The following is a 21,938-nucleotide window of genomic DNA, read 5'->3' on the forward strand; positions in this document are numbered from 1 at the left end:
TGAACATATCTTCCCAGGCAAGGGAAACAAAAGCAAACATGAACAGGTGGCACTATATCATGATGAAAAGCTTCTGTACAGCAAAGGGCACCATCAATAGAATGAAAAGGTATCCTACAGTATGGGAGAATACATTAATAAATGACAGATCCGATAAAGGTTTGACATCCAAAATATATAAAGAGCTCACACACATCAACAAACAAAAATCAAATAATTCAATTAAAAAATGGGCAGAGTGGTTGAATAGACAGTTCTCTAAAGAAATTCAGATTGTCAACAGACACATGAGAAGATGCTCCACATCGCTAGTCATCAGAGAAATTCAAATTAAAACCACAATGAGATATCACCTCACACGAGTAAGGATCGCCACCATCCAAAAAACAAACAACAACAAATGTTGGTGAGATTGTGGAGAAAGGGGAACCCTCCTTCAGTGCGGGTGGGAATATACATTAGTCCAACCATTGTGGAAAGCAGTATGGAGGTTCCTTAAAATGCTTAAAATAGAAATACCATATGACCCAGGAATTCCACTTTTAGGAAATTACCCTAAGAGTGCAGCAGCCCAGTTTGAAAAAGACAGATGCACCCCTATGTTTATTGCAGCACTATTTACAGTAGCCAGGAAATGGAAGCAACCTAAATGTCCATCAGTAGATGAATGGGTAAAGAAGAGGTGGTACATATACACAATGGAATATTACACAGCCATAAGAAGAAAACAAATCCTATAATTCGCAACAACAAGGATGGAGCTAGAGGGTATTATGCTCAGTGAAATAAGCCAGGCAGAGAAAGATTAGTACCAAATGATTTCACTCTTATGTGGAGTATAAGAGCAAAGAAAAACTGAGGGAACAAAGCAGCAGCAGAACCATAGAATCAAAGAATGGACTAACAGTTACCAAAAGGAAAGGGTCTGGGGAGGATGGGTGGGAAGGGAGGGGTAAGGGTGGGAAAAAGAAAGGGGCATTACAATTAGCATGTATAATGTGGGGGGTATGGGGTGGGCTCTACAACACAGAGAAGACAAGTAGTGATTTTACAGCATATTACTACACTGATGGAAAGTGACTGTGAAGGGGTATGTAGGGGGTCTTGGTGAAGGGAGGAGCCTAGTAAACATAATGTTCTTCATGTATTTGTAGATTAATGATACTAAAATAAAAAAACAGTATGTTAAAAGAAACAGTCAAAAAAATTTTAAGGGGAGCTCTTAATAATTAAAAGCATGGTATCTGAAATTAAAAACTCAATAGAAGAGTTAGAAGGTAAAATTTATGAAAATTCTCAGAAAGTAAAGCAAAACAAAATTAAACAGAGAAACGTCAAAGGAAAGATTATGCCAATCCAGGATATCCAGTAGCCAAGGCTTAGGGATTCTAAAAAGAGAGGAATAAAGGGAAGGGGAAAATGTATCAAGAAAACAATAGAAAAATTCCCAGAACTAAAGGACAGGGGCTTTCATATTATAAGGACCTGCCAAGTATCTAGCCCATCATCATAAAATTTCGGAACACTGAGCATGGATAGAAGCTCCTACAAGTTCATAGAGAGGGAAAGGGGCGAGGAGGATGCCACTTTCAAAATACTAGGAATAAGAATGGCTTTCAGCTTTACATAGGTAATTTGGGAAGGTAGAAGACAATGGAACAATTATCTCTAACCTAGAATTCTCTGTCAGGATACTCAAGTGCAAGGGCAAAATAAAGACTTGTCATATCAAGACTTAAAAACAAAAGCTGGAGAGGGGCGGAGCCAACATGGCGGCGTGAGTAGGACAGTGGGAATCTCCTCCCAAAAACATATATACTTTTGAAAATACAACAAACACAACTAGCCCTAAAAGAGAGACCAGAAGACGCAGGACAGTGGCCAGACTGCAGCTACACCAGCGAGAACCCAGCGACTGGTGAAAGGGGTAAGATACAAGCCCCGGCCCTGCGGGACTCGAGCGCCCCTCCCCCCAGCTCCCGGCGGGAGAACAATAGGCAGAGCGGGAGGGAGAAGGAGCCCAGGACTGCCGAACACCCAGCCCCAGCCATCCGGGCCAGAGAGCAGACACAGTATATGCCCAGGGGGCCCTGGATACTGGGAGAACAGGGGGTAAGACCTCAGAGCGGGTGCTGAAGCTGATGCCCCTGTGACAAAGAAAAGCGGGGGCTTTTTGAAAGTCTTAAAGGGACAGGGACTTAACAGCTTGACGGAAACAACCCAGGTCACAGTACAGCAGCTGGAAATTACAGGGAAAACCGGGTGCACTAACCCCCTGGGCAACAGCTCTGAGACCCCTCACGGAGGCAAACAGTCAAGCAGCCCCCCCATCCATTACCCCACCGGGCGCTGCGAAAGCAGAGAAGCAGCCTGAGACAAATTCCGCCCACAGAAAGGGAAATTTCTCCCTTCCGGCCGGGCAAGACACAAAGACACACTCTACACGCAATTAAACAACACAAGCCACTAGGGGTCGCAGTTGCCCCAGTAAAGAAAGGCCAGTAGTAAGTGAAAATTTTGGCCCTCCCAGCTGACAGTCAATAGCACCTGTCAACATGAAAAGGCAAAAAAATATGATTCAGACAAGACTAACCCAGACAGCTTCGGCATCTGCTACATCTTCCCCTGAGAAGGAATCTGGGGAGATAGATTTAGCCAGTCTACCTGAAAAAGAATTCAAAACAAAAGTCATAACCATGCTGATGGACTTGCAGAGAAATATGCAAGAACAAAGGAAGGAGAATTCAGAAATAAAACAAGCCCTGGAAGGACTTCAAAACAGAATGGACGAGATGCAAGAGACCATTAATGGACTAGAAAACAGAGAACAGGAACGCAGAGAAGCTGATGCAGAGAGAGATAAAAGGATCTCCAGGAATGAAAGAATTTTAAGAGAGCTGAGTGATCAATCTAAAAGGAATAATATAAGAATCATAGGCATTCCAGAAGAAGTAGAGAGAGAAAAAGGGATAGAAAATGTCTTTGAAGAAATAATTGCTGAAAATTTCCCCAAACTAGGGGAAGAAATGGCCTCTCAGACCACAGAGGTACACAGAACTCCCATGACAAGGGATCCAAGGAGGGCAACACCAAGACACATAATAATTAAAATGGCAAAGATCAAAGACAAGGACAAAGTATTACAAGCAGCCAGAGAGAAAAAAAAGGTCACCTACAAAGGAAAACCCATCAGGCTATCATCAGACTTCTTAACAGAAACCCTACAGGCCAGAAGAGAATGGCATGATATACTTAATGCAATGAAACAGAAGGGCCTCGAACCAAGACTACTGTATCCAGCACGAATATCATTTAAATATGAAGGAGGGATTAAACAATTCCCAGACAAGCAAAAGTTGAGGGAATTTGCCTCACACAAACCACCTCTACAGGGCATCCTACAGGGACTGCTCTAGATGGGAGCACTCCTAAAAAGAGCGCACAACAAAACACCCAACATATGAAGAAGGGAGGAGGAGGAATAAGAAGGGAGAGAAATAAAGAATCATCAGATTGTGTTTATAATAGCTCAACAAGCGAGTTAAGTTAGACAGTAAGACAGTAAAGAAGCTAACCCTAAACCTTTGGTAACCACAAACTTAAAGCCTGCAATGGCAATAAATTCATACCTTTCAATAATCACCCTAAATGTAAATGGACTGAATGCACCAATCAAAAGACACAGAGTAATAGAATGGATAAAAAAGCAAGATCCATCCATATGCTGCTTACAAGAGACTCACCTCAAACCCAAAGACGCGCACAGACTTAAAGTCAAGGGATGGAAAAAGATATTTCAAGCAAACAACAGAGAGAAGAAAGCAGGTGTTGCAATTCTGGTATCAGACAAAACAGACTTCAAAATAAAGAAAGTAACAAAAGACAAAGAAGGACATTACATAATGATAAAGGGCTCAGTCCATCAAGAGGATATAACCATTATAAATATATATGCACCCAATACAGGAGCACCAACATACCTGAAACAAATATTAACAGAACTAAAGAAGGAAATAGAATGCAATGCATTCATTCTAGGAGACTTCAACACACCACTCACTCCAAAGGACAGATCCACCAGACAGAAAATAAGTAAGGACACAGAGGCACTGAAAAACACACTAGAACAGATGGACCTAATAGACATCTACAGAACTCTACATCCAAAAGCAACAGGATACACGTTCTTCTCAAGTGCACACGGAACATTCTCCAGAATAGACCACATACTAGGACACAAAAAGAGCCTCAGTAAATTCCAAAAGATTGAAATCCTACCAACCAACTTTTCACACCACAAAGGCATTAAACTAGAAATAAACTGTTCAAAGAAAGCAAAAAGGCTCACAAACACATGGAGGCTAAACAACACGCTCCTAAATAATCAATGGATCAATGACCAAATCAAAATGGAGATCCAGCAATATATGGAAACAAATGACAACAACAACACTAAGCCCCAACTTCTGTGGGACGCAGCAAAAGCAGTCTTAAGAGGAAAGTATATAGCACTCCAAGCATATTTAAAAAAGGAAGAGCAATCCCAAATGAACGGTCTAATGTCACAACTATCAAAATTGGAAAAAGAAGAACAAATGAGGCCTAAGGTCAGCAGAAGGAGGGACATAATAAAGATCAGAGAAGAAATAAATAAAATTGAGAAGAATAAAACAATAGCAAAAACCAATGAAACCAAGAGCTAGTTCTTCGAGAAAATAAACAAAATAGATAAGCCTCTAGCCAGACTTATTAAGAGGAAAAGAGAGTCAACACAAATCAACAGTATCAGAAATGAGAAAGGAAAAATCACAACAGATCCCGCAGAAATACAAAGAATTATTAGAGACTACTATGAAAACCTATATGCTAACAAGCTGGGAAACCTAGGAGAAATGGACAACTTCCTAGAAAAATACAACCTTCCAAGACTGACCCAAAAAGAAACAGAAAATCTAAACAGACCAATTACCAGCAACGAAATTGAAGCAGTAATCAAAAAACTACCAAAGAACAAAACCCCCGGGCCAGATGGATTTACCTCGGAATTTTATCAGACATACAGGGAAGACATAATAAACATTCTCCTTAAAATTTTCAAGAAATAGAAGAGGAGGGGATACTCCCAAACTCATTCTATGAAGCTAACATCACCCTAATACCAAAACCAGGCAAAGGCACCACCAAAAAAGAAAACTATAGACCAATATCCCTGATGAACGTAGACGTAAAAATACTCAACAAAATTTTAGCAAACCGAATTCAAAAATACATCAAAACCATCGTACACCATGACCAAGTGGGATTCATCCCATGGATGCAAGGATGGCACAACATTCGAAAGTCCATCAATATCATCCACCACATCAACAAAAAGAAAGACAAAAACCACATGATCATCTCCATAGATGCTGAAAAAGCATTTGACAAAGTTCAACATCCATTCATGATAAAAACTCTCAGCAAAATGGGAATAGAGGGCAAGTACCTCAACATAATAAAAGCCATCTATGAAAAACCCACAGCCAACATTATATTGAATAGCGAGAAGCTGAAAGCATTTCCGCTGAGATCGGGAACTAGACAGGGATGCCCACTCTCCCCACTGTTATTTAACATTGTACTAGAGGTCCTAGCCACGGCAATCAGACAAAACAAAAAAATACAAGGAATCCAGATTGGCAAAGAAGAAGTCAAACTGTCACTATTTGCAGATGACATGATACTGTACATAAAAAACCCTAAAGACTCCACCCCAGAACTACTAGAACTGATATCGGAATACAGAAAAGTTGCAGGATACAAAATCAACACACAGAAATCTGTGGCTTTCCTATATACCAGCAATGAACCAACAGAAAGAGAAATCAGGAAATCAACTCCATTCACTATTGCATCAAAAAAAATAAAATACCTAGGAATAAACCTAACCAAAGAAGTGAAAGACTTATATTCTGAAAACTACAAGTCACTCGTAAAAGAAATTAAAGGGGACACTAACAGATGGAAACGCATCCCATGCTCATGGCTAGGAAGAATTAATATCGTCAAAATGGCCATCCTGCCCAAAGCAATATACAGATTTGATGCAATCCCTATGAAACTACCAGCAACATTCTTCAATGAACTGGATCAAATAATTCAAAAATTCATATGGAACCACCAAAGACCCCGAATAGCCAAAGCAATCCTGAGAAAGAAGAATAAAGTAGGGGGGATCTCACTCCCCAACTTCAAGCTCTATTATAAAGCCATAGTAATCAAGACAATTTGGTACTGGCACAAGAACAGAGCCACAGACCAATGGAACAGACTAGAGAATCCAGACATTAACTCAGACATATATGGTCAATTAATATTTGATAAAGGAGCCATGGACATACAATGGCGAAATGACAGTCTCTTCAACAGATGGTGCTGGCAAAACTGGACAGCTACATGTAGGAGAATGAAACTGGACCATCGTCTAACCCCATATACAAAAGTAAACTCAAAATGGATCAAAGACCTGAATGTAAGTCATGAAACCATTAAACTCTTGGAAGAAAACATAGGCACAAACGTCTTAGACATAAACATGAGTGACCTCTTCTTGAACATATCTCCCCGGGCAAGGAAAACAACAGCAAAAATGAACAAGTGGGACTATATTAAGCTGAAAAGCTTCTGTACAGCAAAAGACACCATCAATAGAACAAAAAGAAACCCTACAGTATGGGAGAATATCTTTGAAAATGACACATCCGATAAAGGCTTGACGTCCAGAATATATAAAGAGCTCACACGCCTCAACAAACAAAAAACAAATAACCCAATTAAAAAATGGGCAAAGGAACTGAACAGACGGTTCTCCAAAAAAGAAATACAGATGGCCAACAGACACATGAAAAGATGCTCCACATCGCTAATTATCAGAGAAATGCAAATTAAAACTACAATGAGGTATCACCTCACACCAGTAAGGATGGCTGCCATCCAAAAGACAAACAACAACAAATGTTGGCGAGGCTGTGGATAAAGGGGAACCCTCCTACACTGCTGGTGGGAATGTAAACTTGTTCAACCATTGTGGAAAGCAGTATGGAGGTACATCAAAATGCTCAAAACAGACTTACCATTTGACCCAGGAATTGCACTCCTAGGAATTTACCCTAAGAATGCAGCAATCAAGTATGAGAAAGATCAGTGCTCCCCTATGTTTATCGCAGCACTATTTACAATAGCCAAGAATTGGAAGCAACCTAAATGTCCATCGATAGATGAATGGATAAAGAAGATGTGGTACATATACACAATGGAATACTACTCAGCCATAAGAAAAGGGCAAATCCAACCATTTGCAGCAACATGGATGGAGCTGGAGGGTATTTTGCTCAGTGAAACAAGCCAAGCAGAGAAAGAGAAATACCAAATGATTTCACTCATCTGTGGAATATAAGAACAAAGGAAAAACTGAAGGAACAAAACAGCAGCAGAATCACAGAACTCAAGAATGGACTAACAGGTACCAAAGGGAAAGGGACTGGGGAGGATGGGTGGGTAGGGAGGGATAAGGGGGGGAGAAGTAGGGGGGTATTAAGATTAGCATCCATAGCGGGGTGGGAGAAAGGGGAGGGCTGTACAACACAGAGAAGACAAGTAGTGATTCTACAACAGGTTGCTACGCTGATGGACAGTGACTGTAAAGGAGTATATAGGGGGGACCTGGTATAGGGGAGAGCCTAGTAAACAAAGTATTCGTAAGTATTCGTCATGTAAGTGTAGATTAATGATTAAAAAAAAAAATGCAGTTCCTATGTGGTGACCTCTAATGAGTTCTACACAATGATATAAAGGACATATAAAAGTGTAGGCAAAGGGTCTGTTTGTGTTTATACAGAGGATCAAAGCCTAATTTGGCTACCCCGAAAATGAACTAAGAAACGATATGAAAGAGAACTTCCAACATCAGCACTCTCGGGAAGACTCATGCCAGAAGATGATCATCAAAAAACCCCAACAAAGATCCACGCACTGCTACAGCTGTAGATGCACTCATCCCACCAGCTCCTGGACTTGCCATGGGAATGAAGGAGATATCTAAGCTGGCCTGTGCATACAGTAAAACAACAAATTTGACTGGATCTATACTGTTGGAACTCAACCAAGAATTAGGAGAAGTGCAAATTGTAGCGCTCCAAAATCTTACAACTACAGACTATTTACTGTTAAAAGAACATATGGGATGTGAACAGTGCCCAGGAATGGGTTGTTTTAATTTGTCTGATTTTTCTCAAACTATTCAAATTCAGTTAGATAATAACCATCATATCATTGATAAGTTTTCACAAATGCCTATGGTGCCTAACTGGTTTTCTTGGTTTCACTGGAGATGGCTGGTAATTACAGGTATGCTTTGGTTATGTAACTATACTCCTATTATGTTAATGTGTGTGCGCAATTTAAGTAGTAGCTTAAAATATATACATGTTGAAGTTACTCTACAAGAAGATATGTCAAAGAAATAATCAATCTTCCCATGTTTTCTCCCGCCTGCTACTTCTACAGCTTTTCTTCTTCCTTCCTAATTACAACGAATTCTTAAATAGAATTCGTGCCTCATATCAAATTTACCGAGTATCATAACTCCTCCAAGTGGTAAAGATACCTCAAGACAAATGCTGGGCATAGAAGCCACAGGGCATAAATATGCAAAGAAATAAAAAGCTAACCATTTCAAACAATAAGGCTTCTCTCTCACTTACCAACTTAACATTTCCCTGTATGGCCCCGGAAGATGACTGGTTAGCCAGAGACGGGTAAGATTCCTCAAGGGAGGAACAACCTAAGACAGGCACAGTCGCAGGGGGGTCATCAGGTGAGAAATTGGGGATCAACAGAGGTGAGGCTTAGAACCTCACCCCCCCTGTTCTGAGAGAAATCTTCTGCATATGTGGATGTTTTATTGCCCTTGTCTAGCTTGGATTAACACATAGTCTACAGGCACACACCTGATCATCTACATTTGCTCTCTTACAACACTAAACTATGTTTTCTACCTTTATGTTGTATCTACCTACCACTTCAGCATCTTATTAAAAATAATAAAGAGAGAAATGTGGTATCCACATATAATTCAAGTATAAAAACCAAATGAGTATTCATATTTGAACTGACTGTTTATAGTTCATAATGCATGAGCAAAACCAAAAGTTTCTGTGATGACTGCCCTTGTACTGTTCATCATGTAACTTATTCACTATGTAAGAATTTGTTCTCCATGTAAGAACTTGTTCGTTATGCTTCAGAAGATTGGAGACTGACGAAAATTAGGCTTGGGGTGGATTAATGATTGTGCATTGAGCATTGACTCCCCTATACAGAATTTTATTGTTGTTAACAACCATTTGATCAATAAATATGAGAGATGCCCTAACAACAACAACCAAGAAAATGTACACACTTCCAATTGTAAAATAAATAAGCAACCGGGATGTAATGTATAGCATAAGGAATATAGTCAAAATATTGTAACAACTTGGTATGGTGATAGCTGGTACTTAGAATTATCATGTATATAAATGTTGAATCACTGTGTTGTACACCTGAAACTAATGTAATGTAATACTGTGTGTCAACTACCCTTCAATAAAAAATAATTATCTAAAAAAAAAAAAAAAAAAAGAAAGAAAAAAAAAAAAAAAAAAAGCTTACTTTCTATATACTATTTCTCTGGGACCACTCCTCCAAAGGATGGAACCTCAGGATGAAGAGAGGGGCACCAACCATGGAGATAAGTCCAGGCTTCCATAAGAGACTTTTTCAGGTAAATAAAACCTTAAAGAGTATCAAATGGAACCAAAATTGTTAAGAAAGATTTAGACTATTGATAAATTGTTTGAGAGCAAAAACCAAACAAAAGATAGCAATTATTATCTCAACAAAAAATAAAAATATGTGCAATAAATTGTTTAATACATGGTCCATCATGAATGTCATTCACATTGTCATTAAAAGAAAACCTCTTTCGCTACTCACAACATTTCTTACACCAAATTGTGGAGTGAGGGGTAGCCTCACACCAACCAGTCATTCAACTGTCCAAACATCAACTGGGTGTCCTACAATTCATTTCTGACACTAACTGTTCGAAGTCAATGCAGACCCACAAGCTAAGGGCTCAGTCCCACAAGACTGCCCATTTTATCAAATGCCAGTCACAAGTCCCATGCTATCACTGTAGCTCTAGCCAACAAGCTATAAACTGGGGGTTCACACACACCTTCATCTGGAAGTGTAGCTAGAATTTGCTATTAACAGTTCACAGAACTCAGAGAAACACTTTACTTACATTTACAGTTTATTTTAAAGGATTCAGATGAACAGCCAAAAGAAGAAGTACATGGGGTGAGATCCAGAAGAGTTGTGAGCACAGGAACTTCTGTCTCCACAAAATTGAGATTCCCAACCTGCTCGGTCACCATGTGCACGCGTTCACCAATGCACAAGCTCTCTGAACCCTTGTGTAGGGTTTTTATGGAAGTTCCATTATGTAGGTATGGTGGGTTAAATCACAGTCCCTCTCCCATTCCCAAGATTGGAAATGGAGCTAAAAGTTCCAACCTACTAATAATGCATTAGTATTCTGGTGTCCAGCCACTATCTTAAAGCTAGGGACCCCTGCCACCAGTCATCTCATTAGCATAACAAAAGATACTCCTATCACTGCAGAGATCCCATGGGTCTTATAAGCTCTTTTATCAAGAACTGGAGTTAAAGACCACATATTAGAACAAAATATGTTCCTGGCACCTTTATCACTCAGGAAATTACAGAGGATGGGTTGAGTGGGAAAGAACAGGGGATGTGGGCTGGGGAAGAGCCCTCACATACAGCACTTTGGGTGCTCGGGTGGAAGGCCTCACGAACAAACAAGGCTGCCAGAGTAGGTTCAAAGAAGGTTCCTGTCTCTTCCACACACTCCATCCATCGCTAGTGGGCAGGCTATGGAGACAAAGCTGGAATGAGACAAAACATTCTCCCCCATCCACTTCCCAAGGCTAATCTTGTCTAGGCCTTCAGAGGATGTGCTCTTTTCTAGCCGTTCTGTGTTTATGTCATTTTATTATCCATTTTGGTGACACCCATTAGTGTTATTGTTATTCAGCAAAAAGGGGCATATGCCCTCCAGGATTAATTTTATGAGCCTGAGTTGGGTGAATCATCCTTGTTTATTGTCTATTGAATTTGAAAGCAAGGCATCTTCCTGGAAAACCTAAAGGGTTCTGGGAAGGAGAAGACTAGCAGCTAAACCTGTACCTTGGCAGTTCTGTTGGTTGCCCTGTCCCCACCCACCACACGCACAGCTCTGGGAGGCCAGCAATGACTCCCAACCCCCCATGCTTCTTTGCTTACAAAGGAAATTATATAAAGTAATTCTTCCCTCCCAGCACCCTCCCTATTCTCAAAATAGTTATCATGGATCATATGGTAGGATCTTGTCTTGTGAAGAAAATGATCAGAGTGAAATTGGGTTTGAGATGCCATGTTGTTTGGTAGGAGAAGAAGACAAAAGAAAAGACTAAATATATGAATTCAGACAGCTAAGAAATTTAGCCAAATCAGGGAAGAGAAAATAATATGAGAAAAAGCATGTCTTTGACTTCAAAGGCATGGAGACAGTTAGACAAAAACTTAAGAGAACCTTGGCAACTGGGGTATTTTTTAACAGCAGAAAGGGAAGAATAAGAAACATAAGAATTGCTGTGGAGGTTTTGGTGGTGGGTTGGATGGCTGTGGAGGTGGTCAGCCCAGCAAGGAAACAGGGCAAACAGAGAGGCATGCTCAAGGGGTCGGGGTAAGGAATGGGACAGCCAGCCCATGGGAAGGTTGAGCTGGGACTTGGGAAAACCCGCTAATATGCTAATTTGGGTTAAGTGGGATGAAGTCACAAGACTTATTTACTCCCCATAGATCTCCTGGAAGGGAAGGGAGTTAGGCTTCTATGCTCTCTGGTTCTGAGATTAGAGAGATTATAGAGCTTCCCACCAAAGCAGCAGCAGAAAGGGAAGGCAGTGCTGCCGCCAATGAGGAAGACTCCCTAGGCCTGCCCATTAGGCCTTCTATCCTTCTGGAGGTGGCTCCAGACCTGGCTGAGCACATTTGTGTGTTCTTCTGAGGTTTACCCTCACTGTGAGGTTTGCAAGCACCTTCTCTTGTGAGAAGGGACTGGACACTTCTGTAGTGTTCTAACTGAAGCTCTGAAGCACAAATGTGAAAAGCAAACACTGGTTGAAAGGAAAGCTGAGTCTGATATGCAATGACTGGGTAAATGTGTAGGCTTGCTGGCCACCTGCAGCGTCTGTCCCCGGGCAGCAGCAAACGCATCAACCTTGAGCTCGGTAGTGTGGGCCTGCCTATCCTGTTCTTGTCTTGAGCTGTTTCCTGATCCCTTTCCCTGGTGTCTGCCCATTCTCCAACAGCCTTTGCCTGATCCTTGCCTGTCCCCATAGCTTGGGCCACAGCAGGTTCTAACCTGGTTACCAGGAAACAGAGATGTCCTCTCAGACTATCCATTGATCACCCCTGTGCAGCTCTGGGATTGTTTTGGTCAGATTTGTGCTGGATCACATGTCCTATGACCAGGAAAATAATTTCCAGAATCTATAAATAAATGTAGCCATTAAAGGTGGAGGCTGCCAGGTTACATATTCATGTACTGGGGGATACAAGTATCTGAGCTGTCTCTCAAGACATGGAATATAAAATATACCATATATTTTAGAAATAGAGAAAGATAGAGGAAATAGGAAGAAAAATCACTGCCAAAATATAAAGGATGGAAAAAATACTTTAAACCCAATATAATGAAGCTAAGTAAATTAATTTTAGGGAACAGAAGAAAAGTTACAGATATAACCTTAAAAACATGCATAATAATAATTGAGAAAGGATAGCAATCAAGAAAAAAGAGTCTGGAGGAAAGTAAAAATTTGCCCAATTTTCAGTAGGGGAAAAGTAGATTTTAGAGATTATAGGCTAGCTAAGAATCCTTAATGTTAATTTCTCAACAAAATTCTAGAATAAATCATTAAACTGACCATTTTTCAGCAATTGGAAAATAATGTGTGGCTACTAAGGCCAGAAGAGAATCACTGAGGACAAATAATGCCAAAATAATAACAATTTTTCTGTTTAAAAGTTCACTGAAGTAGAATAAACCACAGACCAGGGCTCACAAACTCAAAGTTGGGCCATGTGGTGGCTTAGGTGAGAAGAGTCCCACATCAGAGCCTCAGGATATGGAGGTGTAACGGCAAATTGGAGAGGCATGCCCAGTCCTAATGGGGCTGCATTATTTAGCTCCAGCCAATTGCTGTCCCTGGAGAAGGGCTAGCCCAGTGCTGCCCAGGTCTCACATTCACCACAAAAAATAGAGGGCTGGGAAACTGATATTGGCATGCTGTCTCCCAATTTTTGAATGTTAGCGATTGAGTCAAAGTTTGTGAATAGCTTTAAAGACAAACAAACACATTTGTTGGTCACGTTCCTCTTCAAAAATATCACCCAACACCACCTCTGAAGCATGAATTCAGCATTTACTAAATGTGGTGCTGACATAAAACCCCCATACTTCAGGTACACCAGCTATAGACATGCGACTAATACCTGTTTCCTTTTCCTCACAGAATGTAGACATAGGTGGCTGGACAACAGGTGAAACAGTATGTTGTATTGAAAGTTCTCTGTAAACTCCAATGTACTATCCCACACTGTTCACATTTTCTTGATTTCAAGAAGGCATTTAGTAAAACCACAAATGGAGTCCTTGTGAATTAGATGAAATAATCTGTTGGATGATAGTGTAATTTGAGCAGATTCTTAGCTGGCTGCACCATAACAAAACATCAGTGATTAGTGACTCCAAGTTAGTATGAGCCTCCTTGGTTGTCCTACTAAAAACTTTAACATGCCCAGTCCTCCCCTCCAGTTTATGCTTCCATAATACTTATCACCACCTAACATATTCATTTAGTTAACTGCCTTTCTTCCACCATTGGAATGTAAGTGTCTTGAGGGCAAGGATTTTTGTCCATGTGGTATCCTAGAGAAGTGTCTGGCATATAGTACCTGCTCAGTAAATATTTGTTGCATGAATGAATAGATGAATTTATAGCTACCTCTTCAAAAATCTGACCTAATGCTCTTCCTTCTTCAGGTTCTTAACAGTCTAGATGAAGATACACCAAATAAAACTGCAAATGACTCACAGTAAAAATACAATGGATGATTGAATCGAAGGCTAAAATTACCTGAATTAATTGCGATGTTGAGCTGAATATAAAAGTTCACATTCAATGGGTATAAATGTGAAGTCCTTCTTTTACTTCCTAAAACTCAGCTTCTCAAGTTTTATAAGAGAAAGACCAGGCTTAACAGCCATTTTCATTGACTGCATATTCAAAATTAATCAACAAAATTTGGTCAGATGATAAGGCCTACTGGTCTTTCTAAATAAGGACACTATAAATTAGACTTCATTCAGAAGAATATGGTTAGAAATCAGTCATTCATGACTGTTACATAGAAGCACAGATTTTGGTCAAATCAAGGACAAAACAGTGCTAGTGTGTTTGACGCTCTGACACCATGCATCCCTCAGGAAATCCTGTTGCTTACCTTCAAAATACAGTCTTTTAAAATGTGAAGCAGATCAATCCTTCCATAGGCCCTCCTTTCATGCAGGAGAAAGTGAAAGTTCTTACAGTGACCTATCAGGCCTGTACATCCCCATTCCCTCCCAGATTTCTTTCTATTATCTGATTTCACTTTCTCTGCCCCCATTGTACTGGCTTCCTTGCTGATTTTCAATCACCCAGGGCTCTAGCAGCAGCAGGCAGAGCCTTCCATGCAAGCCTAGCCATTCCTTCTTAGCCAAGGGCACCAGGAGGACCCAAGTTCTTGCTAGCCTGCTCCAGGCCTTGTACCAATGAAATGACATCCTTTCTTTGCCAGAAAACCCCTTCAAGTCTGTGGACACTGCATCAGTTGTACCACCTGCAGAGATCCACTGGTCATTCGAACCTTTTCTGACCTCTCCCTCTTGGAAGCTCCAAGAGTATCCATTGTCTAAAACACTTTTCTTGGAATGCAGCCACACCCATTCATTTACTTAGTGTAAAGCTGCTTTCATGCTTCATGGCAGAGCTGAGTAGTTACAACACAGACTGTATGGACTGCAAAACCAAAACTATTTACTATCTTGACCTTTATAGAAAGAATTGGTCAACCCATTTTCTGCAACACTGCTTATTTCTCAATCCTGCGCAGTATGTGGTTAAAAAAAAATGGCCTTGTGAGCCACACAAATCTGTTTTAGAATCTGTTCCTTCAATTATGAGCTATGAGATCTGGGGAATGTTATTTGTCCTTTTTGAGGACCTCAGAGTGTTTTGGGGAGGATTAAATAAAATCATCTATACTAAGTGCTCCATGCAGTGCCTGAAGTACAGTAACTACTCAGTGTATACCAGCTGTTAATATTAGGTCGTATTTCATACTGTTGTTCCAGAGAAGCAAAGCACCCCCCCCAAGGCCATGCAACTTTTGGTTGGTAGAGCTTGACTCAGCTTTTAAGCACAAGGACAACTCTGCACCGTAATGCATGTATGTGAGAATGAATATATTATATAAGGGATATATATATGTATTTATGTATATAAATGATGGAGAATTTAGCAATTTGTAAGCCTTCTAAGTTCCCTAGGTGTGAGTTTTGATTTTGATGGTTAACACTGTTCAAGAAGTGCTGTCAGGCCATGGTTCTGGGATCTACAGGAGGCTGTTTTGTTGCCAGGGATTGTGCAGCAACCACAGTTAAGAGGAGCTGGGGCTCTGTTCTGTTTCATCGGAGTCGACAGAAATGCCAGGCAGAAGCTTCTTGATAATGTGCTCACCTGAGGGAAAGTCCTAAGGAGGTGTATCTGCCTTTTCTTAGCACAGTGATTAAACACACAGACCCTGGAGCCAGACTGCCAGAGTTCAAATTCTAGCTCTACCAATTTACAAGCTATATTTGCTTGAGCAAGTTCCTTAACTTTAGGGCTCAATTTCCCTGTCTGTAAAACAGGGATAAAATGGTGTGCCTACTTCATAGAATTGTGAGTATTAAATCAGCCCATGTATCTAAAGGGTTTAGAAAAATGTGTAGCACATTATACACTCTTAATAAGCAATAACTACATTCCAGTCCCCTGTACATACATTTCCCCTCTCTGCATTCCTTAGATACTTCAGGTTGCCAAAGCAGTGAATTTCTCTAAGGTAGAAAAAAGGTCCACAAATTACTAAAAAAAAACCCTGTTATTTTCAATACTATACTGAGGCCTTCCTTCACTGAGGGCAGAGCATAACTAATGTTTTCAATACCTCCATTTGCATCTGGATGTATTCAACCTCGGATTTCAAAGTTCTCAGTAAAGGAGTGTCTCCACATCTTACATAACAGAGTGGACTTCAGTTAGTGAAGTGCATTTGCTACACAGTCCCCTCCTAAAGTGTATCAGGATCTATACCATGAAGCCTGTGCTTTAGCCCAATGCATCCTACTGGACATCAGATATGAACTCTGTGTGGAACACATTTGAACACTGATCACTGGAATCCCTAGACCGAGGGAAGGCCATTGCTTGCTACACTTGTCTCTCACCCTGATGAATCCTTAGCTGTAGGTCCAGGTTCTTAAATCACAGAGCTCTGGATAACTAGGCAAATAGTTTAAGAGTCATGACACAGGAAAAGCAGTTGTTGATAATTTTAATATTTTACATTTAAACTTTAATACCCAACAAAAGGCCATAAATGTGGCCAGATGTGTGCCTAAAATCTGGTACCTGCTGCCTCAGTTTTCAACATGAACGTTGTATACCCAACTTGTCTGCTTCCGCGGAAAGCCCAGACATGGAGGGGCATCTGCCCTCAAGTCTCCTCCCTGAAAGAGATAGGCAGACATGTATCCCACAAAACAGAAAATGCTCCCATTTTAGCCCCCAGTGTGGGAAAACTCGTCCCCTCCTTTCCTCACCATGGGTGGTCGATTTGTCAGCTCTTGTAGTTTCTGGTTCAGCATTCTGTGTGCCTCCTGGAATTTACTGTCCAAGGCTGGAGAAAGGGACCCCACTAGACCCAAGATCATGTGGTTCTGCAGAATGTCCCTGTGAAGAGGAAAGAAACCCACACATCCACTCCAGGGCACTGGGGATGCTCCCTTGCAGAGGTGCCTTGAGACTCCCAGGAGAAGCCCCTTCTCCATGTTTATAGAAAATAGCTGTTTGACATCAAGAAGAGCTTTTCTTGGGCTGGAGAATGATAGAAGGAACTAGCTGAAGAGGCAGATCTCTCCAGTCACAGGGAGAGAATTTTCTGGGCTCTATGAAGACTCAATTAAAGGATATAACAAAACAGATTTGTCTACTTCCACAACCAAGAAATCTCAGCTCATTTGAAGATGTACCTATAAGCACAACACAGCTGGGGTTGAGAACTTTCTCTGCCCCTCTGGCAACTCTGTTCCCAGGTTTGGTCTGCACCCTTATGTAAACCTGTTCACACCTGCCTGAATGCTTGTTTGCTTCCCTCAAATGAAGATTTCTAGATGTAGCTGCCATTTAGTTCTGAAGGGACCATTAAGAAGGGCCCTGAACTCAAGCCCCTGGAAGGAAGCCACTGTCTTCAGATGGTGGCCACACAGGCATCAGTGGTGGCAGAGAGCTCAACACCAAGCTTCCCCCGATGTCCTGCACCCTCCTCAGCCTGTTTTCCCCATAAGGACCCCAGAATCCTCTTGCCCAGCTGGGAAATGGCCTCTCCTTCAGCTCTTTACCCAGAGCACCCCAGCCTTCACCTTCTCCAACAACTTCTATCATGTGCCTCTACCTCCTGCCCACACCCCTCAGCTGTTAGCAAGGCATGCATGCCTGAGCTGTCCCCAGTGACTGGCCACCCAGCATCCCCTCCAGCTCAGTGGCTCTCCACAGGCCAGGTTCTGCTGGACACCTGCATCCTTCATCTCATGTGCGTTCCCCTTCCCCATGCTCCCAAGCCTCTCAGACCGCCTGTTTCCTCCACTGCCTCTTAGGCCGTTCACCCCACCCCTTCTCTCTTTCCCCACATGTCTATGGATCCCTCTCATCCACCTGAAGGCTCTTACCAGCCTTCATTCTCCAAAATCTTCCTTGGCTCTAAGGCTCCTGGGCCCTCAACCCCCTCTCCCCACCACCCTCCATCCCTGATCCCGGCTCTGCAAACCTGTGCTCCATCAGGTGCTCTTCTATTAATTGTGACATGTTTTTCAAATACTCTAGGTCATGGACCACGAGGGGCTGGGAGGGGCTCAGGGACATGGGTGTGAATGTCGCTTGTAAGCAGAACAACCAGTCAATGGCAAGGACCATTGCCTTAGAGGAGGGAGACAAAGGTTGACTGTGGGGGGCAGGAAAGGAAGAGTCAGGGAGTCCCCTCCCTCAGGGTTTGAGAGGAACTACAGAGGTTGGTGGCTGCAGGAAGGGATGGAGCCAGGAAGATCAAGCAACAAGGTCAAGAAGGCTGGGGAGAGAAATCCTCATGCTATTACTTTTCCCCTATCTGAAAAACACTTCTACTTGACTCCATTGTCATATTTTATGTCCAAACGTTCAAGAACTAAAAGTCATCTATACCCCTGTTCTCACTTCCTTACCTCCCCTCCTAGACTCCCTGCAATCTGTGTCCATTCCCTGAACTGTCTTCCTAGAATCTTCTAGAATCTTTCCTCCTAGAAGGAAGGAACATTCCTTGTTTTCTGGACTCTGAAATCCCTGGACACAAGTGACCACACCCTCCCGAAGGTGGCTCCTCCTCATCCTCCCAGATCACCCGTGTGGTTCTAACTCCGCCCTTCCTGGTGCTCTTGGTCTTCTCGGCCCCATGCCCCACACTGGGGTGCTTTTATCCATTCTCTACACCCGTGTTTCCCCTGAGAGTCCATCCAGTCTCAGGATGTAACCAGCCTCCTCTGATTCACACCAAATCAAAACTGGAGTCTTTCTCTGATTTCTGCATTTTTCTTATTTATATTCTGTCTCCAAGTCCTCCAGTCACCGTGGACCATCACCACGAAGATTCAGTGGCCTAAATACCCATGCCTGGCCTTCCTTTCAATTTCTTCCACAGTCATCTTAGTTTGGAGCCTCTGAGTTGCTCATCTTGGTTTTCCCAGGTTGCCCTCCAAAACTGCTGACTCAACCTAAAGCTCAGTGTACAACCACCACATTTGAATGACCTCAGTAGGCGCCCCCCCCGTTTTTTCCTGCAATGTCAAAAGTGATTGCCTTGGTCTCGTTTCTTAGGCCAAGAATAATTAAGCCCAACCTCATGTTTTCAGCCCTACTCTCACCGCCCACAGCACCTCATCCCTATGCCAAAACTTCTGTTCAACAAACCAACCTCCTCCTGAGCCCAAAGAGGAGCCACACCATCCCAGGCTCCCCCCTTAGCTCAGGACTTCCCTGCAGCCCTTCTGAGGACCTGCAGCTCCACCTTCACCTGTTCAGACCAACCAGGCTTTCAGGTTTGGCTCACAATTCCCCCTCTCCGATCCTTTCCCGAACCATTTCAGTTCTTAACTATCCCCAAAGGCCACACCAGTTACACTGAGCACACAGCTTAGAACTGAACCTTAGAATGCCTCACACTGATGATCAGTTCCTCTTAAATATTTATCCACATATAATTTTGAGGAAATTTTGAAAGTAGGAGCTGAATATGCAGCATCATGATGCCTACCACAATACTGACGCTGCCAATGTTTATATTTATTTACTTGTTGAACAAACACGTGGTGTGGGCCTCTGGATGCCTGGCCCTGTACTAGGTCCTGGAGAACAAAGGTGAGTAAGGTGTGGTTCCACTTTTAAGAGTCTCAGTTTTCAACCCGTGTTAAATGCTGAGAACGTGGGGAATGGGAGGACACAGGGTTCACCTAACTCATAGCCAGGGAGTCAGTGAAGGCTTCCTGGAAGAGATAATAAAGCCAAAATTTGAAAAATATGTACGAATTTTACAGGCTGAGTGGGGTGTTGGGGAGGAATGTTGCAGGCAGAGAGCCATGTGTGCAAAGAACTGAGGAATATTCTTGGAGCTTCAGGGAGAGGGTTGTGGTGGGAGATAAGGCTGGAAAAGTGTGTACGGGTCAGACCACAGCAGGACCTGCAATGCTTTGCTAAGGATTAAGAATGAGGTCCTAGTGACCTGGTGAGCCATCGAAGGCATTCAAGCAGAGACAATAGCATAATCTGCTCATTTAAAAAGGTCCCTCTGGCGAAAATGAAAAACAAATTCGAAGAGGGAAAGACTGGAGATAGGGGGACTAAGTAAGAGGCTCTGGGGGTAGTCCAGGCAAGCAGTAAGGAAGAGCAGAGCACTGGCACCTTCTCAGACTGGCCCTGCTGTGCCCTTCCCTCATCTCACCTAGTGGCCCTGCCCCTCACACCCGTAATTTTCCCTAAAGATAGGTCTCTTCCCTATGCTGTGTATTCGTCCCTTCTCCCCGGCCTCCAGCCTCCTTGCAGAGATGGTGGCCCAGGTCTCATTGCCCTGTTGCTCGGGCCCCCCTCACCTGGATGACTGGCGCGTGTGGCAGGCTGGGGTGAGGTCACAGACAGGCTCTAAAGAATGGGAAGTAATGGTACTGACTCATCAGAAGTCCCAGAGTTCAGTTAAAGCCCAAGGAAGTCCAGTTCCCAGAGATTCGCCAGCCTCTGAGCTGGGAAGAGGAGAGACACGGCTCAGCACGGGAGCACCCTCTCTGAGACTCACCCCCATCCTCAGATGGCTGCTGCTTGCTGACCTCTCCTCATGCACTGTCGTCCCTCTGGGGCCCCACCTCTATCCTCCTTCCTCCACTCTCACCCAAGGGTTGACACACTTCTGCAGGGTTGTCGTTTCCATGTCCTTCCTAGCCCTTGGGGATCCCTGGGAAAGAGACCCACCTTCTAGAAAAAAAAAGGCAGCCCTGAACATACACTGGTATCTAGAAAAGTGGATGCCCGAGGTCTCACCTCCTCAGTACCTTGTCCAAGGGGACCAGCCCCTGCGGCCTCAGTGGCACCTGCGTCCATGCAGGCCTTGTAGAACTGGAAGGCTTTCCCCTTCCCAGAGCCCAGGTGCCAGGAACTGGGGGCTTCTGAAAAAGGAAGCATGGGAGAATTAAAGATGTAGACATGCAGGGGAGGTGGGAGGCAGGTTGTTCACAGGAAAGAATGGGAAGACTCTGCGGGAATGGAAGGAAGGGAAGGAATGGAGGAAAATCGGGAAGATGGGACAACTGCTCAGCGTGGGCTGGATCAACTCCACCGAGGAACGAGAGTGGGGAAAGGGAGTGTGGAGAAGGCCACGAGGGAAATAAAGGCAAGGTCAAGATGAAAATAGGGAGGGAAAAACAGGGTAGGAAAGGATGCAAGAGGAACAAGTAGGCTACGGGTGAAGGAGAAAGGGTGGACAGGGAAAGCAGGAGGAGGGTGGATGAAGACATCAGGAACATTCTGGAAGCCAGAGAGCCTGGAAGGACTGCAGAGAGAAGCCCTCATAAGGAAACGTTCAGCAAAGAGGAGGCGAAGGCACGGGCGCCCTATTCTGGGGTCCTCACTCCCTGACCCCAGGAAGCAGACACACCGACACGGACAACAACCCAGACACATCCCCGTTTGAATCATTGACCCCTAGTATCCAACAGCTCTCCCTCAGTCCCCCAAGACCTCCTTATTCTATGTGGGAACAGAATTTATGCTATGCATATTTTTTCCTTTCATTTCTGTGCCTTAGCTGTAAGCGTGGCCCTGCACCAGGGGATGCCCATCTCTACTCCCCTCCATCAAGAGCAGGACAGAGGGTGCAGTCATTGCTCCCAAATTCCAACTGTCAGCATG

The sequence above is a fragment of the Manis pentadactyla genome, chromosome 13, assembly GCF_030020395.1.
Source record: "Manis pentadactyla isolate mManPen7 chromosome 13, mManPen7.hap1, whole genome shotgun sequence".
Classification (NCBI taxonomy): Eukaryota; Metazoa; Chordata; class Mammalia; order Pholidota; family Manidae; genus Manis; species Manis pentadactyla.